The 14,081-nt window shown below is 48.4% G+C and overlaps 1 long non-coding RNA gene across 1 annotated transcript; it reads right to left on the bottom strand.

Annotated features, from left to right (window-relative positions):
- Positions 1-1,187: 1,187 nt before the first annotated feature.
- Positions 1,188-6,642, bottom strand: LOC128087279 (uncharacterized). Its single transcript, XR_008209756.1, has 3 exons — positions 6,422-6,642; positions 3,527-3,643; positions 1,188-3,153 (listed from the first exon to the last, which is right to left on the bottom strand). It is a non-coding gene; the product is annotated as an uncharacterized LOC128087279 (long non-coding RNA).
- Between the last annotated feature and the right edge of the window lie 7,439 nt (positions 6,643-14,081).

Here is a 14,081-nt window from a genome sequence, read left to right as displayed (position 1 = left end):
CCTGTCACATAACCAGCAGCTGCAAAACACAAACTCAGTGCATAAACAGCTTCAGCCCTGGCAATATGTAGATACAGATATGTCACTGAACATTGACTGGCATTTCCTAATGCCTTTATGATGTTTCCACGGAAGAGGCACCACTGGGGATCCCCACAGTACAGCAGTATCTCTGCTGCCATCCACCTTCTCCACCACCACCTGCAGCCGGTCTCTGCTCCTGCCATGCGCACAGCGCAGACCCTACAGACGGCTGCTGGAGGAGCAGCGTTGCTCCGGCCCCTTTCTCATCTATAAGCACAGTGAGAACGTCTGGGCAGCCCCTGCAGCTCTCTGTGGGCAGAGGAGAGCTGTGCTGGTGATCCCTGCTGCCTTCATTAGGGCCAAGACAAGCCCTGCAGAAGCCAGCAGGGTCTGCACGAACCCTTTGGCTTTCATAACTGCCTTGTTGCTCCAGCATGCAAAGCCAGCCCTCCGAGTTCATGACATACCCTGGCTAAGCACAGGTTTATTAGCTGACCCCCACTTATCTTCGGGACAAACTTCCACTACAGTTGATGGCTGTGGGTATTAATTCTGCCTATCCATTTCGGTGAGGGCTCCCCTTGTCCCAGGCAATGCCCTGCACACACAGCCCAGCCCCAACTGGTGGCAGTGGAGCCCAGAGCTGCACACCCATGGCCAGCAGGGAGCACCCAGCAGGTAAAGAGCAAAGAGCCCAGGTTACCTGCAGGGCAGGACAGCCTCGCTGCTCAGAACCTGCTTATAAAGCCTAACATCTAGCCTGTCCTTCCTTCCCATCTCCTGCAAAGCAGCCCCGGTGCAACACTGAATTTGTTAGAGGCCGTTGGTGCTCTGATAATGAAGCCACAATCCTTTTAAAAAACACACCTTAAAACAATTCATCCTAACCTCGCTGATAAACTCTGAGCTGAGCAGGAGTCAAAGTTAATTATTCTTTTAAGAGCAGATTTTCCTGCATGAGCTCCAGATTATCTCCACCATCCCCACACAGATTTTTGATGATATTAATGAACCTCAGAGTCAGGCTGTGGCATCAGCTTGCTCAGCCCAGCTGCGTGCAGTGGGGGAAGCTATCAGAAGATTATATATGAGGAAATATGGTAGAGATCTTGTTGTCAATCTCAGAGGCATTAAATCAAGTTCAAAGGAGAACATTAAAATTCATGCAGTCTAAAATGCAAATCAGTGTACATGTAACTACTGCAGTAAAACTTTTAATAGCTTAAGGTAGATGCCATAAAAAACGACACGAGTGAAATGTATTTATCTGTTCTACCTTTGATGTGCAGTCCCTCATTTGACAATTCTGAGTATTTCCTCTTGTATCAGAAGGATAATAATTTAAGCTAATTTCTTGCAAGGCATTTTGGTTAAAATGAAGATCCAGGAAGAACTGCAGTGGAAAAAGCTTTCAATGGAGTTTTCATAAAGAAAAATCAACATTATTCCCATGTTTTCTCTTGAAAAATCCAATTTGTTTCCTGACAGCTGGGATGTAAGTGGTGTTTAATGACTCCAGCCCTTCCCTTGCTTTCTGACTGCTGAACACAGAGTTACCTCCAATCTTTGTCAGTAGAACTCTGGGTTTTGCCTGGTGGCTGCAACTGCCATAACTCAGAGTGCTGACACCCAGCCTATCCAGACCTCTGCAGCTGCTCCACTCTTCCAAAATCCTCGGAGAAAGGAAACTCCACAGGGTTTTCAGGTGCACATCACGTGCCACCACTCCATCAACAAGCCAGAAAATTATTCTGACCTTTCCTCATCCACAACAATCTCTAAGCCTCCTATCATCACTGCTGTTTTATAATTCTCTCTCTTTCTTTCTAAAGTAGCCCCGCTCCAAAATTAGATGCAGCATGCTAAGATTAAGCTATATTAGGACCTTCTAATAATACTCCCATCTTTGTAGAGCTCTTCTATTAATACCTCCCCAAATAAGGGCATTTTTGGTTCAGATTTGCTGAGTTCTGTCAGCCTCCATTTCCATCCCATCACAAAATAGGGTTGAAGATGCACTGGAGCACCTGCAGCAAGATCTGGAACTTCTGCCTGTGCACCAGGCAGGAATCCAGGATGAGAAGCAGCCACCTGTGCAGCTTCATAGCCCTTCCTATAGGAGTTGGAAGCTTTCACTTTACTCCACGAATCCCCAGGGATACCTGTAGATGCCTTTGGGATCCCAATGGAAACAGGAGAGACTTTGAGCCTTCCCAGGTGAAGGTAAACCTGGTGGGACTCCAGGGCAGCGCTTGGAGCACCAAGTTCCCATCAGCAGGCTCTGTTTTCCTTCCTAACATCAAAGTTACAACTATGACAATAATTAAGACCCGAATCAAGCCAACAGCCTGCCAGAAGTGAAGCCTCTTGCCCCAGGATGTAAATTTGCCACTTTGACACGACTTTGGCAGTTCTGCCTCTGTAGGTTTGATTACAGGCTGCGGGAGCTGGCAGATGTTACCTTCCCTACAGGAGGGCTCAGCCACTGTGCCTGGAATGCTGAGCCATATGCTCAGCTCAGATGCAGGCAGCATCCACGTGACTGCTATCAGGAAGGAGGCATGAGATCCACATGCAGATTTAAAAAAAAAAAAAGGGGGAAAAAAATAAGAGAAGCTCTCAGGAGAAGCTCAGCAAGAGCCCTGCATGCAGCTGGGAAACAGGCAGTGCTCAACGCCATCTCTGAGCTGTTAACAACATGGCACCCTCCACAGCACAAACCAGCGCTCAGGAGCACCAGCTGGACAATTTTTCTGGCAAATAATCTCATTAGTTAATTTTTCCTGAACAACTTAATGAGCAAAAGATAAGGGGAAAAAAAAAGTGCCTTTTGAAATTAATTCCCACTCCTGAGATCTCTCTTCATGCGAGAGGCGGCCGTGGCTCAAGAAGAAGTGGCCCAGGCACATTGCTGAGCTCCCTCCCAGGGCCTGCTAAGTGGCACTGCCTCGTTAGCAGCACCTCACAGAGCTCCAATGAGTGCCCCATGGCTGGGCTGGGCTCAGGGCCCTCTGCCTCCCTGCTGCCCCACTGCCAGCCCCACACCACACACAGAGCCTATGGGAGAGGGCTCCAGGAGTAAATCCTTGGAAGAAATCCTCTTCCAAATTGGTGTTTCAGCCTTTTTCCCTAAAAACACAGGATATAGAATCATAGAATTACAAGGTTGGAAAGGACCTACATCATCTAACCCAACCTACTGCATCCCATTGTATCAGTGGATACTGCAAGCGTTTCCTTTGCCTTTGTTCCTTATTTTATACCATTACTCTGACAAATTCTCTGTGAAGGGAGTGTTCTCTAATGGAGTGGGTGAGATTACACAATGACAGCCTATCCAGCCCAGACCCATTTATTTCTTCACATAGGGAGGCCCTTCTTATGCACCCCATTTCTGAGCACACAGCCTGGCCCATAGCACTGCTTGTCAGGAGTGGAGACAGCAATGCCTCGAATCTCTGCGAGTATCAGGGCTTTAAATTCAGCTTTAGAGATTTCCCACCTGCTGCAGTCTCTTCAGGCAAGTATTGAGAACTTCCCACCTGGCCCAGGGTGCTGCTGTTCCTCCCAGATCAAATCTGACTCGCTTGGGTGCTCCAAACCCAGGGAGATAGGCAAGCTGCAAAGAACAGCCATGCTCAGTGCTTCTGGTATTTGAGATGACTGAAGTAAAAGGCTCAACATCACAGCCCCTATGATCCAATGGGAGCAGCAGTGCTCCTTCCCAAGGGTGCTCTGCTGCAATCCAATCACTACTTACCTCACCAAGGACTTTCTATCTTCACTTTTCCCCCCCCTCCTCCATTTCTGTCTCCATTCCCCCTCCTCCTCCCCCAAAAATATACATCATATTAAAAAAAAAATTGAATTCTGAAACTGGCAAGATGGACAAAACCCATATAAACACAGAAACACGTTACAGCAGCTCAGAAGATTACAGTCTCCCTCACATCTGTGCAGAGTCCTCTCATTGCTATTCCCATTCCTGCAGTACCAGAATGATCACCACAGACAGAGTGCTTTCCTAACTGCAATTCATTTATCACTACCACAGCAGTACATCACTAAAATCATTATTGTATAACACAGATGGACAGAATCTTTGGAAGATTTTACCCAAGAGAGGCTGGAGTGCTGTGAGCTGAGCAGCCAGGGAGTGCAGGGAGGCATTGCTGGGACCAGCAGCACTGAGCAGGGCAGCTGGAGATGCTCTGTGATCCAAGGAGCTGTTGGAGAGGGTCCAGAGGAGGGCCACAAAGATGATCAGAGGGCTGGAGCACCTCACCTATGAGGACAGGCTGAGGGAGCTGGGCTTGTTCAGTCAGCATGAGGGATGCCCTGGGAACCAGCGCGTACAGGCTGGCACCAGCACCCTGTGGTGAGGAGGGTACCTTGGCAAACCTTCCCTGGGCTGCACAAGGACCGTGACAGCGCAGCTACACCCATCCTGCCATGCCAGGCTCTAATGCAGCAACAGAGCTGGGTCATAACCCAGCTGAGGCACAGCTCTGCACACAGGGCAGCACATCTCACCCTATCACTGTCACTTGGAAGAAGAAGCCAACCCCCAGCTCCCCACCAGCTCCTCGCACGGAGCTGCAGAGAGCAATGAAGTTTCCCCTGAACCTCCATGCAAAAGTAATTCAATCATCCTCAGCCTTAATGACTGTGGTGCTTCAGCTTCCGTTGTCCAGAAAGCAGCTTTCACCTTCAAAGTATTTCTCTGGCACCTCCATACACACATCCTTGTTTTTCAGTGCATAATGCATCTGTACACACCCCTCCCCCACAGCATATACTTACATTTCTGTAACCATACTACATAAAATAGTTAATTATATTTTAATTGACCACAGTAGATAAAGCCAGGAGCAACATGCATACTGTGCTCATTTTTAGCCAGGAAAAGAAAAAAAAAAAGGAAAAACAGCCATTCCAGTTCTTCTGAGAACAGTGGAAAGGTTAAACACAGCCATTTCACATTCTTCACATGTATCATACTTGTTTTTTATTGCTATTTTTTATCCATCTTTGCCCACTGGCAATCTGCTCCTGAACTCATGCAAAAATGCCTAAATAACAGCATTTAAAAGATATCTTCATGAGATCCATAGAGCATTTTTCATTCCTTTGCTAAGCCCACCCGTTGCAGATTTAAGCTATCCCCTAATGAATTTGAAAATTAATACACAGATCCAGCCACCAGCTCGGCTGCAGCACTGCAGTAATTCTGCCAATTTAATGTCTGCCACTCCATGCAATAAACGTCAGGGGAAACGACTTCCACACAGCTTCTGAGACCATGACTGAGCTGAACCAGGGCTTCACTCTGCCCACCCAAACTAAGCATCATGGCTTGACAAGGAGCGGCTCAAGGGGTGAAAGAGGAGCCAAACACGAGGATTTCTTCCCTGGGTTTCTGTCCTATAGAAATACACGTCTTTGAGATCAGGAGATAGCCTTACAGATCCTTAAATCTGAAGCCACTCATAGGGAGATGGAATCCTGGTACCGTAGGGCTTCCCAGGTTGGAAGGGTTCAGTGAGGATCACCGTGTGCATCTCCTGACTTCCCTGCACTGTAACCTCAGCAGCACCAACACATCTCTCAGCTGCAGCACGGGCCACAGGGTCCTCCTGGAAGGCACAGAAGCAATTACATGCAATGGATGCCCTAGACTTCTGTTAGTTCCTATGAAAAGATATCCAGCAGCAGCTGAGTATCTGAGGGGCTTCAAGATCAGGGAGGGCAGATTTAGGTTAGATATAAGGAAAAAGTCTTCTATAGTGAGGATGGTGAGGCACTGGTTGCCCAGTGATGTGGTTGATGCCCCATCTCTGGAGACATCAAAGACAAGGCTGGATCAGACACAGGGCAACCTGATGGGGCTGTGGTGTCCCTGTGCATCGCAGGGGAGTTGGACTAGACGGCCTTTAAAGATCCCTTCCAGCCCCAAGGATTTTATTATTTGATCCCATGTGTAAAAGGAAATCACAACACCTCACTAAGGGAGATGGACTCAGACTTCCAGAACTCCACACCCCCCAGTGTGCCATAAAGGCTGAGCAGACAGCATTTCCCCCCCATGCATTCCTCATCCTGCCTGTCTCAGGCACAACAGTAGGGATAGTGCTGCTGCCTGGAAATGCAGACACAGGAAAACACCGGGGTGAATTGCTGCTGAGCTGAAGAGTAACACAGGAACAAACACAAAACCAAAAATAAAAGTTCTCCCATTCTCAATCTAAAAACACAGATCACATTGAAGCAATCAAGGGGAAATTGTAACAGCGTGACATTCCAAAGCAGAAAGCAACAGCTCTCAGAAGAGCACCAAACAAGATGACCCTTAAGGCACCTTCCCACCTAAGCCTTTCTGTGATTCTAAAAGGCTCACCTGCAGCAGCCAAGCATAAGGGTCCTCAGGGCTGCATGCCATGCAGTGCAGGACGGCTCCAGCTGTTCTCACATCAATTAAAGGAGCTGCAAACCGAGCTCTGTTGCTCTCCAACACTCAATTCTCCAACCCAAGGACTGCTCCTGCCCCCAGAGGGAAGTAAACAGCCCCAGCAATTGCACACAGTTGTGTCAAGTGCAGAGCCTGCTGGTTCCTCCCAGCCTTTGGGCTTGGTGGCTTCATCAGTGTGAGCAGCTCAGTTGGAGTCAGACTGTTTTGTGCATTACCTTTTAGAGTGCTTTACCCACTGGGTCTGTGGGATGGCACGCATGTACATACATATGTGTGCATGTATGCACCACGCAGCACTGCACCATGTATGCCCACAGCGTGGTGTAAACTGCCCATCTTTCTCCTCTCCTCCCATCTGCAGCCCTACTGAGCTCACAGCCATTTTTCTGAAGACAGCTGAAGTGTTCTATTCATTTTACTCATCTTTTCCTCCTTGCCCTAAAAGGGAGATTATTTCTCTTGGTATTCTTCCCAAATCAATAAATTTATTCAGCCCATCTGCTCCGACTTTAGCATGTTCTCCTTTAATTTGCAACTATTTGTTAAAACACCAGAAGTGTAATTCCAGAAATGCTACAGGTGGAAGAGATACTTCACATAAAAAAACATGAAAATCAATGAAGGCAACATTTGAATAGTTTAAAAACAAGGTTTACCTTGTTAACCCAAACCAGGGCAAGCAGAGGGCTGACAGATGGTGGTGGCACAAGGGACTCAGGGGTGTGGGGTGCAGGCAGGAGGAGCAGGCAGATGGGTGCTGGGATCACAGGGCCACCACAAGGACACAGGCTTGGCCAACAAGAATCACAGAATCAAACTGCAGGATTGGAAGGGACCTCTGGAGATCGTCTAGTCCAACCCCCTGCTAGAACAGGTCCCCAAGAATACCAAAGCCCAACACCAGCAGCAATCCCTGTGAACTCACCTCGATGGAGCAAGCACTCAGTTGATGGGCATGCAGAGGGGCTCTGCTTGGATGCTGAGGAGTGGGATGTGCCCTCATGTGATGCCTGAGGTGGGGAGATCATCTTCACACCAAGCTAAAATAATCTCATTGGTGGGTGAGGGAAAGCTTCTTCAAGCTCCCTTTGTGATATCGTTTGTTCAAGAGGCATCTGGATGAGGTGCTACGAGATCCGGTTTAGTAGCTTAGTGGTAGTAATGGTGATGGGAGGATGATTGGACTTGATGATCTTGTAGGTCCTTTCCAACCTTGTGATTCTATGATTCTATGATTGAACTTAATACATTTCTCATTGAAAAGTTAAATCACTGTGAAGTAAAGAAAAATCATTACAACTGTGTTATCTGTTGGAGAGCATTAATGGCATTGTTGGTTTACTGATGACTTTGGACACACGTGGGCAGAGGGCAGAGCCTTGGAGAGCACTGCTGGTGTGTCAGTGCCCCCCCGCCAGCCACATGTGTGGGCATTTGCCCATTCTCCAGGGTTTGTATCAGTGGGGTTGTGGATGCCCCATCCCTGCAGGCATTCAAGGCCAGGCTGGATGTGGCTCTGGGCAGCCTGGGCTGCTGGTTGGTGACCTGCACACAGCAGGGCTTGGAGCTGGATGAGCACTGTGCTCCTGTGCAACCCAGGGCATGCTGTGATCCTGTGATCAGAGTGCAAGCTGTGCCCTTTGCTGCAGCTCTCCTTAGGATCAGCTTCCCAGAGTGGCTCACCAGTTTGCTTTATAACCTTTCATGCTTACTTGTGAGCACAGAACATGTCCCTTTGTTTTAAGGGGTGGCTGCAGCTCCCCACAACCAGCCCATCAGCTCTTCAGTGCAGGAGGCTCAATTACACCTTAAGAGCAGAACAGCAAACTGTTAACTAATTCCAGCAAAGCACTGCGGCTGGGGCTCATTCATAATTTAATTCCAGAATTCCGATGCTAAAATGTTCTTAATGCAAAATTAAAGGTCCCTTTTTAATAATGCCATCAATATTTTGAAGCTTTGGAACTTGGTATTTTGATGCCATTCAGCAAGAGAAACGGCTGCGTTCCCAAAGGCAGTTTGAGCTCACTTTTTGCCCTCTGATGGATTCTTATATCTGTTCCCAAGCCTGGCTGCCCCAGCACCAACCGATCCCTCTGCAGGGCCCTCCATCAATACCACATTTACCTCAATTTCTTCCCAAGCGTTGTTGGCTTTCCAACATTACACAGCTCTTACATTAAAAGAAGATAATGGTTGGATACATTTCTCATTACATTCCTGAGATCTGTTTTTCTGCAGAGGATCTGAAAGCCTTTGTCTCTTCCATTATCATTTTTTATTACAATGCTTAGTGAATTTTACTTATGCATTTAACTTCATTGAGTTGGCAAAGTCACCAGCTGCTGAGAACTGATAGAAAGGCCAAAAGGGAAGCCATGCCCATCACGGGTCTGCTTTGCTTCATTTCTGGTGTCTCCCATTGGATTGCATTCCATCACAACATGCTGATTAGACTTACTGCACTCTATTAACTCTTATTCACCATAAAGGTTCCCAAATCTTTTCACATTGTGGAATCTGCACAGGAAAGGTGAACTTCAGAGGTTTATTTCAGAGCTCAGGAGAGATTTTTGAGGCTCAACTACACGGCATCCCTGGGACCAAGGCTGGGGAGCATTGTTTCACATCTGCCATCACTGCTGCAGGTCATAGAGTCACAGAATGGTTTGGGTTGGAAGGGGCCCTTCAAGGCCCTCTGGTCCCACTGCCTGCAGTGCACAGGGCACCCACAGCTCCATCCGTGCTCACAGCCCATCCCCTGACCTCTGCTGTCTGCAGGGATGGGGCAGCACCGCCTCTCTAGGCAGCCTCTATGGTCACACCTGTCTCTGGTTGTGTCCCAGGACAGCAGGAATGTGTTGGGCAGGAGCTATGAGCAGCAGGTGGGCAGCCTGCATGTTGCTGAGGGGCAACTAATATCTATCACTCTCAGTGATGGAATATCTATCACTCTTAGTGTGACAAATACCTCAAAATAATCATTATTATGCAAAACATGCCATTTCAAGAGGCAAAGTAAGGGAATAAGTTGGAAGCACGAGTTTAGGGACTGGAGCTTAGGCATGAAATGGAATTGCAGAACCACATAATGCCGTGTGCTGGGCTGGGCAGGAAGATCTGTGCTGCAGGACACCGGCTGGCACAGCCCTGGCTCTGCAGGCAGAGGGTTGCACAGGGATGTCCTACTGCTCAGGGCACTGAGAGAGCTTCAGATGTAAAACAATCAGTGCAATTAAATGTGAAAAATTCAATAAAGCAGCATGTATAACCAAGCAAAGCACACAGGCATCCGCACTGCTGTGCTTAGCTCCTTGCTTGCTTTTGCTTAATATTTGAGCAAACAATGAAAAGGAGATCAAAATATGCACTTTGATGCAAAGGGGAATGGTTTTAAAGTGAGACAGGGGAGGTTTGGGTTGGATATGAGGAGGAAGTTTTTCAGCCAGAGGGTGGTGAGGCACTGGCACAGGTTGCCCAAGGAGGCTGTGGATGCCCCATCCCTGCAGGCATTCAAGGCCAGGCTGGATGTGGCTCTGGGCAGCCTGGGCTGCTGGTTGGCGACCTGCACACAGCAGGGCTTGGAGCTGGATGAGCGCTGTGCTCCTTTGCAACCCAGGCCATTCTAGGATTCTACAATTGCCATAACTGCATTATAAAACTGAAGATGTTTTAATCAATACAATCTCGTGGCTTTGGGCCAAAGATTGCCCCTGCTTTAACCTGGTGTGAAAGGGAGAGTTAGTTCAGGGCTGTTTGTACAGGAATGTTTGTGCACTGTGACCCCCTCAGGGCACACAGCCCTCCATGTCACCCCCATTCTCAGAGCACCGCAAACAGAACCTGCTCTGCTCCAAGGCCTCTGCAGCCCAATTAGGACAAAACCAGCAACAAGAGCAGAGTGCCAACCAGCCTGCAATAAGAGCCCTTTGTGTCTGAAGAGCACTGGGCTGCTGTGCTGATGTGTGGCAGCAGGAAGCGTGGAGGTAGAGACAGATGGAGTTTAGAAATAAGAGTATCAGGAAACAAAAAAAAAAAAAAAAAAGGAAAGAAAAACGACTAAAATAATGAACAACCCACACTGCCAGTTCTGCTGGGTAGAAATTCAGCAGGTAACACCACGCCTCCAAAGTGACCTGCATTCTGCCAAAACAAAAAGGGGGAAAAAAAAGACAGGAGCTATTAAAATAACTGTAAATTTTCCTCCCAGCTGATCATCTGCCTGCATCACACTGCAGCCAAAGGGCCAGCATCAGCTCTGCTCTACCCAATGGTCCTCCACCCACAGCCACCTCAGGTCACCTCACTGCCAACAGACACTCAGCTTTGATGTCTCTCTGATGTCCCACTGATGCAGACACGGATGGTACCCCTGCAGCACGTGTTGCCTTTCTCCTCTTCCACACATTTCATTGCACCACTTCTTTTCTCCCTTGGCACTGCTTACATTCATTCCTGCTCTGCCCAGCTGTCACCTTGGGATGAAGTCACCGGGGTTGTCACCTGCTGGCCAGCAGGAGCTGCATTGCCAACTGGGTTTTGGTTTTCCTTCTGTATTCATGACATAGAAACTCTGTATGGGAACTGCTGAGTCACAGCCTGAACCTCTGATTGACCACCTGAGGCGAGCCATGAGCCAGCCAGAGGAGTACAGGTGAAGGCAATTCAGCTGTGCTGCCAGAAGGGGGGTGGAGCCAGGTTCCACCCCTCCTAGACCTATTTAAGAGCTGGCTACCAGTGGGGAAGGATCTTATCTGGAGATCCCTCCTTCTGGTGTTCTGTGGTGAGCCTAGCATAAGGGTAAGCCTTCCATTTGTTCTCTTTTGTTATCATAGTCCACTTTGCCTAACTCTCTTGTTTATTTTGTGATTGTAACATCTTGATATCTATTGATTATACAAGCTCCCAAGCGTCAGTCTGGCAACAGCCGCGATGGTGACCAGAGACTGACAAGTGAACACCAAAAGTCATCACCAAGTGCAACTGAGTAATATGACTAGAGAAAAGTTCTGAGCAGGGATCTCACTTCTCCAGCATCCAGCCAATAGGTGCAGATGGAATGAATTCAGCACGCTGGCTGCCACCTCACTTGTCACCTCCTCTGCTACCAGGTGACAGCAGCTCACCTTCCACCCACGAACTCGGCTGCAGTTCCAGTGCCTCCCATGACAGCCAGGCAGTGGCAGGGGTTTCCCATGTTGCCTTTGCCTTGTAAGCTCACTGTCTTCATGAGGAATGGTGTAGAAATAGGCCAGCATCCTCCTCGGGACCTGTCAAAAGTATTAATTTAATTGGTAAGAGCAGCTGTCTGCTGGAGGAAATGACGATGTATGCTTTGAAATAAGCAGACATTATTTATCCCATCTTGTACCCTATTTTCAGACAAATAATGCCATTCAGAATGCTGTCTGTCTAAATAGGGATTTGAGTGAGTTGTTCCAGACACCTGGATGGAATAATACACACTTGGAAAAAAAGTAAGGAGTATCAAAAAGCACTCAGCTTAATGGCAATGTTGCTATAGACTGAACAGAACCAGGCAGCATTTCTGCAAAAAGATGGGGTAGAGCTGGGGCACTGCACAGAGATGGATCCATAGGTCTGTGGGTGCCCCATCCCTGCAGGCATTCAAGGCCAGGCTGGATGTGGCTCTGGGCAGCCTGGGCTGCTGGTTGGCGACCTGCACACAGCAGGGCTTGGAGCTGGATGAGCACTGTGCTCCTTTGTAATCCAGGCCATTATGTGATTCTACGACAATATATTCATCACTATGGAAATAAGTTGCTGTGAAAGTAGTAAGTTTTCCTGGAGGAAGTCCATGAACTAAGACCCATTTGCAGGCTGTGGTACACTCTTATGAAAGCACGCTTGCAGCTGCCAGATGTGCAACTTTGGATGCTGAGAGTTCTTGCAGCAGGTGAGGAAGATCTTGGCCCTGCAGCACCCAGCAGGGGTTCATGGAAGCAGCTGCACCCCTGAAGACCTCACAACTCCATGCAGACAGTTGAATAAATTTTTCAGTGGCTGCCATCAGCTGAAGGCAAGGCTCACAGAGCAGCTCACTCAGATATTAATACGCATCCCCTCACATCTCTGGCTGCTCGTTCTGCCATTATTGCTGTTACAGGAAAGGCAAAGAGAAGACAGACTAAAAACACAGTATGAACTGGTGAAGATCCAGCCCGCTTTGCTCCAGTCCTGGTGGGAGAGCAGCAGAGGCAGAGCTGTGTGCCTGGAGGTGGGACAGCAGCCTGCAGCCATCTGGAAACCCCCTGAGCCCACTGCACTTCATTGGTTTCCTCGGGATGTTTAAAAACTTTAAAGAAAGAGCAATCAACAGAAAATGGATTTATTCCTCAAACCACCAGAGTCCTTAAATGCATCAAATCGACTTTAAATGAATGAGAAGAAATCAAAGCCCTGGTCTATCACTGGTTATCTGTTTCCACTAAGAGGTCAAGCGATGTTGTGAAAGAGCTCCCAAAGGAACAAGCACTGATGCTGAAGGACAGGAGTGCAATTCTGAAAGCAGTGTGTCTGTAAAGAGACCATTCTATAAATGCTGCAACATCACTGCTACTCAACCTTGGGGGACAGCACAACCCATAGCCCCATCTCACCCAATCACAGAACCACTCAGGTTGGAAGGGATACTCAGAACTTCCCCTGTCCACCCCAAGTTGAAAAAGTTCCCTACAGCAGCTGCACACAAAGCATGCAGGTGGTTTGGATCTGTGCAGATAAGGAGACTGCCCAACCTCCTGTGCTCCTGGTCACCCTGTTGGCCACCAGGACCCCCAGATCCTTCTCTGCAGAGCTCCTTTCTAGCAGCCCAGCCCCAATTGTAGTAATGCATGTGATTATCTCTCCCCAGGTGCAAGACTCTACACCTACCCTTGATGAAACCCATCAGGATCCTCTCTGCCCAACTCTCTGCCCATGCAGCTCTCGCTGAATGGCAGCACAGCCTTCTGGTGTGTCAGCCACTCCTCTTAGCTTTGTGCCATCAGCAGAATGCAGAGGGTGCACCTGCAGAAGCAGGACGGTGTGGCTCAGCCTACAGCCATGCCTTGCACTGTGCTGAGCTTTCATGGCCTCCTCCAGCCCCAGCTGCTGGCACAGTCACATCTCAGAGCACCCAGGGGCAAGCCAGCATGTCGTTAATGCACTAAGAACAGAGCATCCCTAATTAGTACCCAGCCTCACCACTTACCTGTGCCGCTGCAGGTTTTACGATGGCATAAAATCCCAAATTTCCAAGTGAAGTGCTTCCCCCTGGGATCCAGCTATCCAACTGGTGTGGTATAAATTTGAGACAGTAAAAATCTGCTGCAAGTTTGCAACAGTTAAGAAATAAAGGGTCGTAAAAGCTCATTACATCCCAGTAAATGGTGAGGAGGGACACTTCTCTGTGGTGAGATGGCCCTGCACATAGCCATGAGCCGTGTGGTGCCAACCATAGCATGGCCAGCACAGCCTGACAGATAACTGCTGGAGATAAGCACCTCAGTGATGGAGCACACTGCTGCCTTCCTCAGGGATTGGTGTTTACAGCAAGCCAATAAGTCTGGGCTTCGTTGTGCCGCGT

This window comes from Tympanuchus pallidicinctus, unplaced genomic scaffold (genome assembly GCF_026119805.1).
Source record: "Tympanuchus pallidicinctus isolate F22 unplaced genomic scaffold, pur_lepc_1.0 scaffold3, whole genome shotgun sequence".
NCBI classification, from domain to species: domain Eukaryota; kingdom Metazoa; phylum Chordata; class Aves; order Galliformes; family Phasianidae; genus Tympanuchus; species Tympanuchus pallidicinctus.
The sequence above is the reverse complement of the archived record's forward strand: the minus strand, read 5'-3'. Positions and strand labels throughout refer to the sequence as shown.